This window comes from Cnephaeus nilssonii, assembly GCF_951640355.1.
Source record: "Cnephaeus nilssonii genome assembly, chromosome: 15".
Lineage (NCBI taxonomy): Eukaryota > Metazoa > Chordata > Mammalia > Chiroptera > Vespertilionidae > Cnephaeus > Cnephaeus nilssonii.
The window spans coordinates 41,884,326-41,900,546 of record NC_137086.1 but is presented as its reverse complement, the minus strand read 5'-3'; the positions used below and the strand labels follow the sequence as shown (position 1 = coordinate 41,900,546).

The window sequence follows — 16,221 nt, the reverse complement described above, 5'->3', positions numbered from 1 at the left end:
TGGAAATATTTGGTCTGTATTTAGCTTTCATAAAATTTACAGCAGAAAAAGTACATTTACATATATAAGTTAAGCTAAAAGTTTTCAAAAAATAAGATTAGGTATAAGTTTTAAATTGATTGAAATAAAATACAATAAATGCAAAAAAGTAATTGCACTGCCTCTTGGAGGACAGGATTGATGATAGCTACCTAGCATTACTGGCTTTTGGGTTATAGTTTGTATTTGGTCTTTCCTTGTTAATAGCAAGAGTTTCTTAAAAATCCCATTATCAGTCTTAGTTATTTTTAGGTACCTCCTAAGAACCTTCTGTCATAGCCACCTCCTCTCAGGATAAGTGCAAGAGTTTACTATCTTTACTTCTTCCATATCTGAAAATTCTTTTCCGGAATTCCTGACTATCCACTTATTAGCCGTTTGGTCTTACGCCTCAGTTTCTGCACTTGTCAAATAGAGATAATGTGAGGGTTAAATGACTAAACATGGGTTTGAGACTAGGAGAATGAAAAGAGAAGATGGTAAAGGGCAGATAATTTTTTTCTTTTTTAGCAAGTACTGAATATTCTGCTTTATTTTGAAAGAATAATTTTAATAAGCATGTTTCTTTTCTAATGAGAACAATGAAGCTTTTCTTTTTGAAAACAAAGACTAATATATATATATGTATGTATATATATATATATATATATATATATATATATATATATTTATTTTAAATATTCCTGCCATTTATTTTTTTAATTTCTTTATTGATTAAGGTATCACATATTTGTTCATATATTGCTTTATAGAATAGTTGTTTATAGAAAATATTTCTCTCTACTCAGATGCTTATCCCTATATTGCATGAGAGAAATGAAATGCTAGAACCCCACTCCTTGCTGCCCAGTGAGTTGGTATCTAGAAAAGAAAACAACTATTTCCCTTTAGATGAAATTGGAACTCAGGAGACTGTAGAATTTGAGAGAGGTTCAAAGGAGTCTGTGATTATGATAATCGCAATAATAGTAATGGCTAACCTTGATGAAATTGGCAATGTGCTAAGCACATTTTGTGGATTGTCTTATTTTAACAACATAACCATATGAGGCAGGTGCTATGAGAGGTAGAACAGTGTTAGGAGTAAGGAACGTAGACTTTGAGGTCAGACCTGTTGCACTGATTCTTCAGCTTTTTTTTTTTTTAATCCTCACCCAAGGATATTTTTCCATTGATTTTTAGAGAAAGTGGAAGAGAGAGGGAAAGACAGAAATATTGATTTGAGAGAAGCACATCAATTGGTTGCCTCCTGCACGAGTCCTGACCAGGGCTCAGACCATGGAGGAGCCTGCACCCGAGGTACATGCCCTTGACTGGAATCGAACCTGGGACCCTTTGGTCCGTAGGCCAATGCTTGGCTCTATCCACGGAGCCAAGCATTGCCAGCAACTAGCCATGTGGCCTTGAATAAGAAAAGAAAAATACTTCATTTTCTTCATCTGTATCTGTAAAGTGAGGGTAATAATAGTACTTTCTTTATAAAATTGTTGTAATGATTAAAATAATGTAAGCCATATAAAGTGCTTAGCATAGGGCTTGGCACATAGAAAATGCTCACCAAATGTCAGCTGTTATCATAATTAAAATAATTGTTATCATTTAACAGATGGAGAAACAAAGCTTAGAGAGAGGTAAGGTTTTTTTTTTTTGCTTAAGTGACACAGCAAATAAATTATGGGATTTGCTCTGAGGCAGCCAGACTTCAGAACTCTTTCTTAACCATTACATTACATACACCACCTTCATGGGTTGAGGGGAAGAGACTGGAGAAGAACTGCAGTTTGTCCAACCTGAGGTAAACATAGATGTAAAAGTTAGGTTTGGGTTTGGACCTAACTAATCTTCATTTGTTATCTTAAGCATCTTATCACCATAGCATGTGCTTGGTTATTCTTTGAGTTGATTCTTACCTAGGTCCAAAAAAATGAATGAGTGGTGGGTTAATGATGGTCTTCTCCATAACTAACCCATAGGGTGTTTCCTGGCCAGGAAACAGCTGAATAAACACCTGTGCCCTTCCCAGTGTTCTTTGGTTTAGAGGTAGAAGCTTGTCTGGTCTCTTGTTAGTATGATTTGTTTCTCTTCTTAATACACCTGGTAATGATGAGAAGTAGAGCAATGTATACGTTGAACACTTTCTGTGTGCCATGCATTTTACATGGATTATCTCATCTAATTCTTAAAATAATGCTGTAAAATAGTTGCTCTTATCGCTATTTTATAGAAACAAAGAGAGGTTAGGAAACTGGCTTAAAATTACACAGTAAGTGGTACAGCTCGGATCTGAATAAGCAATCTTGCTCCAGCATCCATGCTTTTAACCGCTACACTCTACTACTCCTATTCCTCCCTTACCTGTGTAAAGTATGGGCCTGGTGGCTTAGTAGGACCAGTTGTTTTTCCCATTGAAAAAATGGGAAGATTTTGAGTGTTGGGCCTGTGACCTTCCTCCTCATTATTATTATTTTTATTGATTTTACAGAGAGGAAAGGAAAGAGAGAGAAACATCGATTAGCTGCCTCCTGGTCACCCACCATTGGGGATCGAGCCCACAACCTGGGCATGTGTCCAGATCTGGAATCGAACCAGCGACCTTATGGTGCATGAGATGATACTCAGCCAACTGAGCCACACCGGCCAGGGTGATCTTGTCTTGACCTTATCACCAACTTGCCTGGTCCAGAACTTCACTTTTCTCAGCCATATTGTCCACATTCATTAAGCAAATGTGTCGCTCTGAACCGTCTCTGAGATGGATCCCTCCTACCTCTGATGTTCTGTGATTGATCATATGAAATAAGGAGAGTAATAGTAGCTCAGCTTCTTGATTTTGAAGCAGTGGTATTTGTGAGGTTTTAGGGAGTCTGCTCTGTGCAGGGAAGATGCCAGACTTCTGGGCAGAGAGTGAGCTGCCTTCCTGAAGAAGGTAGGTCTGATCTCTTTTTTGAGGATGGTTGCCAAGGGAACCTTGCCTCTGGCCAGCAACAGTCAGGAATGCTTTGGTTGAGGGTTGGGTATAGATAACTAAAACAAGCAGCACATTTAGGTTTCACTTTCCAAACTACCCCTTACCTCCCCAGTTCACTTTCCTTTTCAAGATGCTAGTTTTATATACTTTCTATGTGACAGGCACTGTTTAAGTACTTTACAAAGCATTATATTACTTAATCTTCATAGTAATATTATGAGATAGGTACTTGTATATTTACAGTTAATGAAAGTGAAGCAAATAGAGTTAAATACTTTGTCTACATTTACTCAAGTGGAAAGTGGTATTAAATCCACTAAATTATAATGACTGGTTGGAGCTGGAAAAAAAAAAGCAGAGGGAGGACTATTTATTAGTGGGTTTTGTTTGATTGTTTTGTTTTTGTTCTATTTAGAATGATAGACCCTTGGAGTTGGAAAGGGCCTGTGCAGTAATACAGTCAAGCTCCTTGTCTCCAGATTGCCATCCAGTTAGTGACAGGAATGCTTTCTGTCATTCCCTGGCAGATGACCATCCAAGTTCCTTTTGAATACTTCCATTGCTGAGGAACTCATCACTTCTTGAGGAGTCCCATTATATTGTTGAATAGCTCTCATTGGTAGGAAGTTATTTCTTGTTTTGAATTGTAATATAATTAGATAACTTATCCGTTTTAGGCCTGTCCCCTGGAACCATACAGAAGAAATACAGTCTATCACATGCCAATCTTGTGAATGTTGGGAGACATTCTTTGTATTTATAAAGCATATTTACAATTTTCTTTAAAAAAATTTTTTTAATCCTCACCCTAGGATATTTTTTAGAGAGGTTTTTTTTTTTTTTTTGAGAGAGAGAATGGAAGGAGGGGCAGAGAGAGAGAAACATCTAGAGAGAGACACATCAATTGGTTGCCTCCCTCCAGCACCCGACCAGGGATCGAACCTGCAATCCAGTATGTGCCCTTGACCAGGAATTGAAACCATGACCCTTCAGTCCCCAAGTCAGTACTCTAACCACTGAGAAAAACAGGCCAGGGCTGCAGTTTTCTTGTAGCATCTAAACTTGCATTCAATTCAGATTGGTCTGCACAGAAGCAATCTATCTCTTACTACTTTGTAAGTACAGCCTTGCAACAAATTTATGCTTCTTGTGATTAGTTAGGCACAAAGTGTGGGCCCTTCACATATTTTGGGGGAATGAATGGATAATGAGCTGAATCTATACAATTGTATATGAGACTGGCGGTAGTCTCCTACTCTTGTAGTCTCTAGAATATCAGGTTGCTGCCCTGTACACAGTCAGAGCTCACAAAATGGCTGGTGGTTTATCCAGGCACTTGATGAAACTGCATTTACTTCATCAAACCACTAGGTGACGAACGACTCACAAACCCGGACTGCCTGGGCCGGTTGTGTACAGGGCAGTTTTTGCCTGTACTTGCAAAGGCCATCAGAAGTCATCTGCTACAACCTCATGAAAAGGTTTTTTTGAGGGGAGGGGAAACACATCTTTGTATACTTTGTATTTTCCAGCTTTGTTCCAATTTTTAATATTAATTTGACTAGGATACTTCTTTGAGTGATTTTCTTAGAAAAGGGACATGGGTAATACTTTCTAGGTCCTTATATGTCCTTTTAACCTTTAGGTATATAAATGATACCTTGTATGGATTTAGCATTCTTGAATAGTACTAGTCTCTACAAAGTCTGTATGCAGCTTTTTACTGTCTTCAGTTTCTAGTGATACAGATGAAAAGTCCTATGCCAATAGGATACTTTTTTCTTTGTAAGTAATAAGCTGTTCTCTCTTTCTGGAAGTTTGTAAATTTTTCTTTGTGCTTTATGTTTCGCCATGATATCCTTAGGTGTGTGTCTTTTTAAAATAACACTTGCTTGCCATTTGGTGAACCTTTTAGACTTAAAAACTTAAGTCTTTTCTTAGTTCAAAGAAGCTTTATTGCTTTCCTTCCATCTGTTTCCAGCTCCTTATTTTATAGGTGAGGAAACTGAGCCCAAGGTCACTAAACTAGTTAAAATGAACCTCAAGCAAATAGCCTGACTCCTTTGTGAGTTAGACTTTCATTGTATTGGATATTGCTCTAATGGGAGGGCCATCATGAACAACTTGGAGATTTTTTAGTGAGAGAGGAATTTTGCCGAAGGAAGAAGAAATGATTAAATTCATTATAATTAAAATGTGGTCCATTTGAAGGACTGCAAAATTCACCAGTTCCCTAGTATCTCAGTTATTGGAGCTACCCCAAAGCTCTAAAACTTAATAAAGCCAGGAAGTTGATTGAACACTTGGAGAATTAGATATTTAGTTATCAGAATTTGGATAATCATGGCCATGCTCTCTTGTATATATTGGAAAACATAAAAATGGCATCTGAAGGCTTGGAGACAGATATCATAAACTGTGTCTTATCAGTGATCTGGTTTCTGTTTTGAGTTCCAGCCTGGGACCCTGTTTTACTGGGAATCACCTATTCCTAGCTCTGTTGATCTTTGGATTTCCCCAGCCCTTCAATCCCTTTCAGTTTTGAAATGAAACTTACCCTAGAGGGTGAGGTTGGGTACCTGAGAGGACTTTGACAGCTCACACCAGGTTGTTTTCTTTCTAGAGCTGTCTGGTATGTGAATGCGTGAGACATAAGGCTCAGCAGGCTGTGATATAGACTAATTGGTGGTGAATCAGCCTTGCGTAAGACCTAGGCAGTATCATTTCGTTGGGTAACCAGGAAAACATGGAGACCAAATATATTGTCTTTCATCCTCAGAAAGTTGGAAGTTAAGAGCACAATCTCTAGAAATCTGCCACGATCTCTGTCTTTGGTTTACAGAAGGGAAGGCTTTATTCAGTATTTTTTCTCCTCATTTGTAGAACCTCTTTTCAGGAGATAGCCAAGTTCCTGGCTGTTTTCTGTTGCTCCAGCTTTTATACTGTGCCTCCTGAAATTACTGCTCTGATATGAGGTGACTCTTCTAGATATCCCTAGACACATATCTCCACATACTCTGCTCCTGACCCCTTCACAGAATGTAGCTTCTCTTCCCTTTACTGTAAACCTGGTTTTCACCATATTACAGTACTTCACTTGGAATTTTTATAAGTGCAATTGGTTCTTTCTTCAGCTTACCCCATACTACTTCCGCCTGATTTTGCCTGACTGTCCCCTAGCCTCATTCCCCAGCACTGCAAAGCTGCTTTCAGACTTTCAAATACCTTTTCTCCTTTGGCACTTCTGCTGGCCAGCAAGGCTAGTTGATCCCTGTCCTTCATGCTGGCATCTATACTCATTCTCCCATGTTTGTATAGGATTTTGGTATCTGACCTCCTCTCCTGGGGCTCTGCCTAGGCTAGGGGATTAGTGGCCAGGCTTAAGGAATCAGAATAGAGCATGGAATTACGGGGCTTGGTATTAATGTTACAGATGTGGGCAGATGGAAAGCCAGAAGATCAGAACATCAAGGCCAGTGTGGGATTGGAAGGGACAGAAAATTTAGTATCTGAAGCAAAGGATGTCCTTTGTAGGCTCCCTCTTCTGCCCATTAAAAAAAATTAAGTTTTTTTTTTCTTTTTTCTCTTTTTTCAATATATTTTATTGATTTTTTACAGAGAGGAAGGGAGAGAGATAGAGAGTTAGAAACATCGATGAGAGAGAAACATCGATCAGCTGCCTCCTGCACACCCCCCACTGGGGATGTGCCTGCAACCAAGGTACATACCCTTGACCGGAATCGAACTTGGGACCCTTCAGTCCGCAGGCCGACGCTCTATCCACTGATCCAAACCAGCTTTTGGCTTTTTTTTTTTTTTAAGAATAATTTAGTTCACAGCAAAGTTGAGAAGTCAGTACAAATTCCCATTTTTTGAAAAATTGCTATTTAATTTTACAAAGAACAGATCTTTAAAAAATCAGAACATAGATATTTTGAATACTCCTGCTCCCACATTTTAATTATTTCTATTCCTCAGAGGTAACCTGTTGGTTTGGAGTGTACCTTTTTCTGTATGTTTGTATATATATGTATGAGCCAGAAAAAATTTAAAGTATAATTTTTGTATTTTATTTATTTATACAAATAGGGTTACATTTTATGTATTGTTGTGGTATTTCTGTCTTTGATTCAGTAGTATGCCTTGATAGTATTCCATGTTGGTACATAAAGATACTTATTCTGCCCTGGCCAGTTTGCTCAGTGGTTAGAGCACCGGCCCATGGACCAAAGGGTCAAGGGTTCAGTTTTGGGCCAAGGGCACATACCTTGGTTGCAGATTCCTCAGCTCTGGTAGGGGCACATGCGGGAGGCAACCAATCGATGTTTCTCTCTCTCTCCCCTTCCTCCCTCCCTTCTACTTTCCCACACTCCCTAGAAATCAATGGAAAAAATATTCTCAGGTAAGAATTAAAACAAAAGATACTTATTCTTTTTGGCTACTGTATAATATTTCATAGAATAGATATACTGTATTTTATTTAGCTATTTTACTATCAAGAGTCATTAAGGTTCTTCCAATTTTTTTTGTTATGAATGGTTCTTGTGATTTCATTGTCAGCATTCTGTTCCTAGGCCTTTCCCCCCCTTTTTCTCATATTCTTCCCTAGGTGATCCCAATCTCTCTGATGGCTTCAGTTTCCGTCTACACATGGATGATGCCCAAATCTCTCTCCAACTACTTTTATGGACAACTCCACTGGATTGTTTTGCCGACTTGATAAAATGAAGTCTCCTGCTCTTCCCCACTTGCTTCTTCTCATCTAGTGTCCTGTCACATGGTAAACAGCCCCAAAGCCTAGTAGTAATTTTTAAGTCCTCCCTTCCCTTTCCACAGTTGACAACAAGCTTATCACTAGGACTTGTCCTCATATATATATATATTTTTAATCCTCACCTCAGGATATTTTCCCATTGATTTTTAGAGAGAGTCGAAGAGAGAGGGAAAGACAGAGAAAAATATCAATGTAAGAGAAACAAATCGATTGGTTGCCTCCTGCACGCGTCCTGACCAGGACCTGGGCCGGGAAGAAGCTTGCAATCGAGGTATGTGCCCTTGACCAGAATCGAACCTGGGACCCTTTGGTCCACAGGCTGACGCTCTATCCACTGAGCCAAACTGGCTAGGGCCTCCCCAATATTTCTTGAATCCTTTTTTCTGGAATGCTTTCTTTCCTTCTTCATTGTTACTACTCTGTACCTTAGTTTCCTTATTTGTAAAATGGAGTATCTGTGAATATCTGCTTAGGGATGGATTGGCAACTAGTAAATGCTATGTGAATGTTAGCTGTTATCAACACAGTTGGCTCCTCATTCTCCTCCCCTCCCTCTTTTTCCTCCTCTCCCCACCCCCCTCTTTGTCTTCTTAGTCTTAGTTTTTAGTTGTCATTGTCTTCGTTGTTGTTACTGTTGTTGTTCTATTCCTCTTCCTCTTCCTCCTCCTCCTCCCACACAGTCTCTGTCTCCAGTCCTGATTTTATCGTCTCCCACTTCCATTCCATTCTCCTCACTGCAGCCAGACTAAGCTTTATAAAATGTAAGCCCTAGCCAGGCCGGCATGGCTCAGTGGGTGAGCGTCGACCTATGAACCAGGACATCACGGTTTTAATCCCAGTCAGGGCACACGCCCAGGTCGCAGGCTTGATCCCCAGTGTGGGGCGTGCAGGAGGCAGCCTATCAGTAATTCTCTCATCATTGATGTTTCTATCTCTCCCTCTCCTTTCCTCTCTCTGAAATCAATAAAAACATATTTAAGAATATATAAAAATAAAATGTAAGCCCTAGCCTGTTTTGGTTAGTGGATAGAGCGTCAACCCTCGGACTGAAGGGTCACAGGTTCAATTTGTGAGGATTAACCAAAAAAATAGAGAGAGAGAGAGAGAGAGAGAGAGAGAGAGAGAGAGAGAGAGAGAATAATTGTGATTTAACTCTCCTGTTTAAAAAATCTTCAGTGATCTTTCTGTTGGGCTTTTGCATGTACTATTACCCCCACCTAGAATGTTTTTTCCCTTGATCTTTGAATTACTGTTTTCTTTTTAATGAGATACCCATTTGTTTGTTTTTTTGTTCATCCTCACCTGAGGATATTTTCCCCATTGATTTTTAGAGAGAATGGAAGGGTGGGAGGGAGAAGGGAGTGAGAGAGAGAGAGAGAGAGAGAGAGAGAGAGAGACATTGATGTGAAAGACATTGATTGGTTGCTTCCCAAATATGCCCCAACCACATATGGCTCCACTGGGGCTAGGGGTAGAACTTGTAACTCAGGTACGTGCCCTTGACTAGAAATCGAACCTGAGACCCTTCGGGTGGGTGGGCCAGTGCTCTAACAACTGAGCAACCCCGGCCAGAGCTGAGATACTTGTTTTTAAATGTCATCTCAGAGAGGCCTTACCCTGACTTTCCAATGATTCTAAAGTAGCTTCCCATATACTTTTCATAACATCACCTCTTTCAGTCCTTTGTGTAGCATTTAGCAATATGATATTTTTCTGGTTTATTCACACATTTGTTTATAGTCTCCTCCAGTTAGAATATAAATTCTCTGAGGACAGTGCTTGGCACATTGTAGGAACTCAATGAATACTTGTTAAGTGAATGATGGAACAGCTCCATATGTCTTATGAGGCCCTTCTTGATCTTCCCAGCACCATCTGCCTCTTAGTACACCCTCTACTTTGGCCTCCCTACTCCTCATCCCATCCCATCTCTTCAGATGTGCTTTCTTGCTGCAGGACCTTTGCATATACTGTTCCCTCTCCCTAGAATATTCTTTCTCAAATGCCTTGCCACTGCCTGAGTATCTCCTATTTATCCTTCAAGTTTTAGCTTAGGTGTAATTTCACCTTATTAGCCTTCTTAATCTTACAGTTTTTCAAGTATTGCCTTTAATTATCATTCATATTGTAATTACTTGCTTGTCTTCTTAACTAGACTGTAGTTTCTGTCGGGTAAATGCCCATGTCTTGCCCACCATCAATTTATGTACTCTTAGTCCTAGCTGCTGTGGGCTGGAAGAATCCCTTGAGGTGGGGGTGGTGGGTAGGAGGGATGAAATACCAGGGGTATCACCTAAGGGGCAACAAAATGTATCTTAGAATGTCAAGCCATTTGGCCCTGGCTTATTATCTGAACCATCTAATATTCTTGAGAGGAACCATCTAATATACTCATTGTCTGAGACATATTCATAAAATCAGAGTAAGCCTGGCAGGGAACTTGTCCATGAAGGGGGCATGAATGAAGAGGACAGAGGTTGAGGATTTGGGTACTCTTAGTGGCTTATGGCAGAGTAACAGACTGGAGTAAAATCCTAAGCAAGGAAGGAAGCAAAAAGGCCTTAGGGATAAGGTGAGGCAAAGATGAAACAGGAAGCTGAATCATTAGGTCAGAGATGTAAAGAATCAGGATAGTGGGTGGAGTGTAAGAAGGGACAGAACAGGCAAGTCAGGATTAGGACCATAAATAATCTTGGGGGTTGCTCAAATCATCTTTAGCATTCTTAGCTCTTTAGTGTGGAAACAACTTTTGGGTTATAAGAAGCATTAGGTAGTTAGGCCTACAAGGGTTTGAGCTGGATTGCATATTGGTATTTTATGTGCTATATACAATCAAATCCTACCTTAATTTCCTCCAGAAATTCTAGGTTAACTTTTTCCCTACTTCAGTTTCTGCTCCCAGGAGCCAACCTTCACTCTTTTTAAATATACTAGGTGCAAATAACTCATCTTTGAAAAAAGATTCCTGTATAGAAGCCTGTAGCAATACTGGTATTCCCGTCAGGCAGGGTGAGCAATCCTTCAGGCTGTCCTCTCACCAAACCAGGCATAGGAGCTGGCCGCAGCAGCCTAGGAATTCAGGGCTCTCTGCCTAGCCTGACTGTGGAATTTCTCTCTCCATTTTGGGGAGGGACATGATAGTGTAGAATATAGGGTGGTACTCTCATAGGTGAGGCATATTAAGGAGTAGTGGAAGAATGGCTGGGTGTACATAGATGGTAGAATCTGAAGGTGTGTAGGCAGTGGACTTCAAAGTTTCTGACCTGGAATGGTTCTTGAGTTTGTCAGCATTAGGGGCCTCTGATGTGTCAAGTAGAATAGTGCTTGTCATTAGCCCTCTGAGTTTTTCTGTGTAGCCTAGAGCTCTTCTGCAGAGTAATAGCTGGCATAATGGTGGGTGCTAAGGGATAGAAACAGTACTTATTGAGGAGGAGTGTGTTCTCTTTTGAAGGTTGGATGGATTATTGTGTATTATACTGGGCAGTCTAAGACCTATGTAAGGCTAGGCATTTGTACTTCTATCCTAGGGCTCTATTAGGAAAACCAATCTAAGAGAGCTGGAGATCATGGCCTTTGTTAGTGATTTCCCCAAGAGTGTGAGTGCTCCCAACTTTGACTCCTCTGTTCTCTAAGCCCCAGGCTCTGAGGTCCTACTACTTGTTTTCTACTTGGTGGCCTTCAAATTTCATAATCCATTCTGACACTTCTTTTTATGCCCAGCTTGACTCTTGACTTTACATGGTCCCCTAATTTAATTTTTTTTTAAAAAAAATATTGATTTTTGGAGGAAGGGAGAGAGGGGGTGAGAGAGAGAGAGAGAGAAACATCAATCAGTTGCCTCCTGATGGTGCCCTGACAGGATCAAACCCACAACCTGGGTATGTGCCCTGACCAGGAATCAAACCCACCACTCTTCAGTATACTGGACGATGCTCTAACCAACTGAACCACAGCGGCCAATGCCATAGTCCCCTAATTTTGATATTGCCAGGTAGCTTCAAGTGAGGGCCTTCCTCCATTAGCCCTCTTTCTAGAGCTATGATTTTGAAGCTTTAATGCATTAGAATTACCCATGGGGACAAAGGTTGTGGAAGGGGAGCTGAATACTTACTTAAAATGCAGATTATTGGTCTCCTAGCTATTCTGATTCAGTAGGTATGGGTTGGTAAGCAAGAATCTGCATTTTGATTGGCTTCCCTGGTGACTCTGACACACCAGTCATATGCAGAAAAACTCTGACTTACAGAAGTCTGCTTGACCCCCGACTTCTAAAGGGGAAGGAATGGGCTTTGAACCCTTTCCTTGGATCCTAAGGTCCTAGGAACATTAGTTATCCATTTGGGACTATGGATAACTCTCTGTGTACCAGTACCTGTCTTCTCATTGCCATAGTAGGTGCAGAGCCCAGATGAGGTAGCGGGTCTTTATGACTCCCCCACGGCAGGTCAGTATCTCTGGGATTTACAAAAGGCATTAACTTTGGATTCAGAAGGCAGGCTAGAATATAGACCTTAAAGGCTGCCAGGTATACTTCAGATTTATCTCTGGGGTGCCTCTTTTTCCTGTGCACATAGACCAGCCCTAATATAGGTTATCTTCATTTGGTCTCCAAACTGTCCTCACTTCCTACTGTGGTCATCCTCTGTAAAGTTTCCACTGTCCTCCCATAAAACAACTCATCCTGTCAACCTGTCTCTCTCCTTTTCAAATCCTCTATTGGATTTCAATTATGTGTACAATCAAGTCCAAATGTCTCAGGTTGGAATAAACTGTTGCACAGTTTTGTCCAAATTATGGTCTACAAGGCCCAGCAAAAACTGTTTCTCAGGGCTTATTCCAAGCCCTTCTTCCCCCTTATGTCTGTCTCCTGCAGGCACCCTTGAAGTGCCTGGACTTCTTCTTTAGCTCTCTGGCTTTAGGGCCTTTGCAGTGCTATAGCCTCTGCCTAGAAAACTCTACCCTGCTCTTCACCTCATTAACTATCCATTGCCTTTTTAAATTATTTTTTAAAAATTGATTTTTAGAGAGAGAGAGACATTGATGTGAGAGAGAAACATCGATCTGCTGCTTCCTGCACACTCCCAACTAGGTATTGAGCCCACACCCTTTTGGTACACCGGACGGCGCCCAACCAACTGAGCCACACCAGCCAGGGCTCCCTTGCCTTTAAGTTTCAGTTAAGTATTATCTTCTCTTAGAGGTCTTTTCTGGCCACTCCATATTACTCACACTCACAGGTTATTTAGCACCTTGTTTGCTTCCATTAGCTCACTTACAACTTTTTAGTTTGTCTTTCCTTTCTCCTAAAAATACATCGGGTAAGCTCCTTGAAGGCAGGGACCTTGTGAATGGTTGTATCTTCAGTGCCTAGTGCATAGAGATACTCAGGTACTTGTTGAATCAATTGCCTTTCACCTTGTTCGTACCTGTGTTGGTGCTTTGTGGTTCTGCACAACCTTCACCCTTTGCATATGTTGTTGCCTCTGCCAGAAGTCCCTATTCCAGTGATGGGCAACCTTTTGAGCTTGGTGTGTCAAACTTCGCCAAAAAACTGAGCATAACTCGGGTAGTGTGTCACTTTGAGGAAAAAACATTATTTCACAAATGTTTCATCCTCAGGAGCAGCAAATGTTTCATCCTTGGCATGCGGCCGCCTTAGCGGCCGCATGTCATCAGAAATGGCTACACGTGTCAGTGCTGACACGCGTGTCATTTGTTTGCCATCACTGACCTATTCTCTCATCAACTGTTCAGATTCCCTCTTGTCCTTTACCACTTCTCTGAGCAATTCCTTACTCTCCCAGGCAGTGCTAGTTCAACATAGATAACATTTTGGTCCTCTTTTTTTGTTGTTGTTAATCTTTGCCCGAGGATACTTTTCCATTGATTTTTAGGGAGAGTGGAAAAGAGAGAGAGAGAAAGACAGAGAGCAACAGTGATGCACATCAATTGGTTGCCTCCTGCACAAGCCCTGACCAGGGCCCAGGCTGGGGAGGAGCCTGCAACCAAGGTATGTGCCCTTGACTGGAATCAAACCTGGGACCCACAGGCCGATGCTGTATCCACTGAGTCAAATCTGTAAGGGCACATTTTGGTCCTCTTGAATGGACTTTTGCCCTGTATGGTAATTTCATGTATGTAGGAGATAGATAGTATTGCCTTTGATTTACAGATGACAAGCCAGAGGCTCTGAGAGATGGATTAACTTGGAAATGGCAGAACTGAGATTTGAACCTCGATATATCTGTAGAGTCCTCACTCATTCTACTTCATTGCACTGTCTCTAAAATAAACAAATAGTTCATATCTTTGGGGATTCCTTGTGATAATGACAAAGTCGACATACAGCCTACCAGAAATGAGCTAGGGTGAAACACTATTAAAACCAAAGCAAATTTCAGTCATCATTCATAGTTGCTATGAGGATAAAGAATGAAATTTTAACATTTTTGTTGAGAGGAAAAATATGCAAAATTGGTATACAAAGCCTTTAATACATTTTGCTTAAAAATACATCAGTAAGATATGAATTAAGTAAATTATGGTAGATATTATCATATTATGCTCTTTGAAAAAGAATTAGATACACACACACACACACAAAGTAGTCTTGTGGCTCAGTGGTTGAGCGTCGACCTATGAACCAGGAGGTCATGGTTCCATTCCCAGTCAGGGCACATGCCCAGATTGTGGGCTCGATCCCCAGTGTGGGGTGTGCAGGAAGCAGCCAATCAGTGATTATCTCTCATCATTCATGTTTCTTTCTCTCCCTACCTCTCTGAATTCAATAAAAATATATTAAAAAAAAAAAAGAACAGTAGTCTTTAAGATCTATCATTAACAGAAAACTAAAGGTGCACAATAGTGTTTGTGGCCTGTTAGCTTTAGTATTTGTATGAAAAAGGGGTGGACTCTATATTTATTATACCCAGACTACTTCTGGAAGTTTGTTTTTTAATATCTTTATGTGTTGCTGAAGTTTCTTTTTATTTATTTATATTTTACTCATATATGCATTGCCTTTTTAAAAAACTGTAGTAAAAAACATGACAAAATTTACCATTTTAAAAAATATATATTTTACTGATTTCTTACAGAGAGGAAGGGAGAGGGATAGAGAGTTAGAAACATCGATCAGCTGCCTCCTGCACACCCCCCACTGGGGATGTGCCTGCAACCAAGGTACATGCCCTTGACTGGAATCTAACCTGGGACCCTTCAGTCCGCAGGCTGACGCTCTATCCACTGAGCCAAACCAGTTAGGGCCATCTTAACCATTTTTAAGTGTACCATTCATACAGTAGTGTACAATATGTGCACATGTTGTGCAACAGATTGCCAGAATTGAAACTCTTTTTTTTTTCTTCTTAGAATAAAAGTCTTTATCTTTGGGCATTCATAGAAGTATAATTCTAAATCTCAAATAATAATTATCATTTGTGTATAGAATTCTCTTTGTGTGTATGCAGTTGTTCTTGTTATAGTTCAGTTATTGGTAAATGAATGTAAAGGCATTCAGACATTTGAAAGAAGTTTGATTCACTTTCTGTTTCCTCAGTCCCATTTCCCACAATCTGATGCAATTCCTTCTCATAAAACTGATACTATCACCACTGAGCTACTTTTTGATAAATCCATTGAACTGTTTTGACTCTTTGTTTCTTATCTCTGTCTTCAGTTCTTAGCACTCCTGTCTATTTCCTTTTATTTATTTTTTACTAGAGGCCTGGTGCACGACATTCATGCACTGGGGGAGGAGGGACGGGGTCCCTCAGCCTGGCTTGCGCCCTCTTGTAGTCCAGGAGCCCTTGGGGGATGTCTGACTGACGGCTTAGGCCTGCTCCCCAGTTGGACATCCTTAGTGTTCCCACATCCTTAGTGCCTCTCCCGCCACTGCTACTGCGCTCACCAGCCATGAGCCCGGCTTCTGGCTGAGCGGCGCTCCTCCTGTGGGAACGCACTGACCACCAGGGGGCAGCTCCTGCTTTGAGCATCTGCTCCCTGGTGGTCAGTGTGTATCATAGTGACCGGTCGTTCCACTGTTCGGTCAATTTGCATATTAGCCTTTTATTATATAGGATATTATATAGGATTGTTGACAGTATTACAGATATCACCCATTTCTCTCTCCCTTGCCCCTTTCCATCCAACCCCCACCCCACACCAGGCCTTTACCACATTATTGTCTATGTCTGTGGGTTATGTATATATGTTTTTTGGTTAATCTCTTCCCACCCTGCAAAACTGAAACACTTATACCCATTAAATAAGTCCTCATTTTCCCCTCCCAATGGCTTCTGGTAACTACCATTCTACTTTCTCTTTCTATGAATTTGACTACTGTAGATACCTCATAAAAGTGGAATCATGCAGTATTGGTCTTCTTGTGACTAGCTTATTTCACTTAGCAGAATGTCCTTGAGATGGTTCACCCATGTAC

The 16,221-nt window shown here is 40.7% G+C and overlaps 1 protein-coding gene across 3 annotated transcripts in view; it reads left to right on the top strand.

Moving 5' to 3' along the window:
* The window catches only part of ASPRV1 (aspartic peptidase retroviral like 1), a 112,198-nt gene that overhangs the window by 9,210 nt on the left and 86,767 nt on the right, over positions 1-16,221 (top strand). For 2 of the 3 annotated variants that reach the window (XM_079791727.1, XM_079791728.1), the window contains exon 5: positions 7,617-7,787. The gene's annotated coding sequence lies outside the window, so the exon portion shown is untranslated. Of the gene's footprint in view, positions 1-772; positions 7,788-16,221 lie in introns of those variants that run through there. The other variant, XM_079791729.1, reaches the window with a different exon arrangement.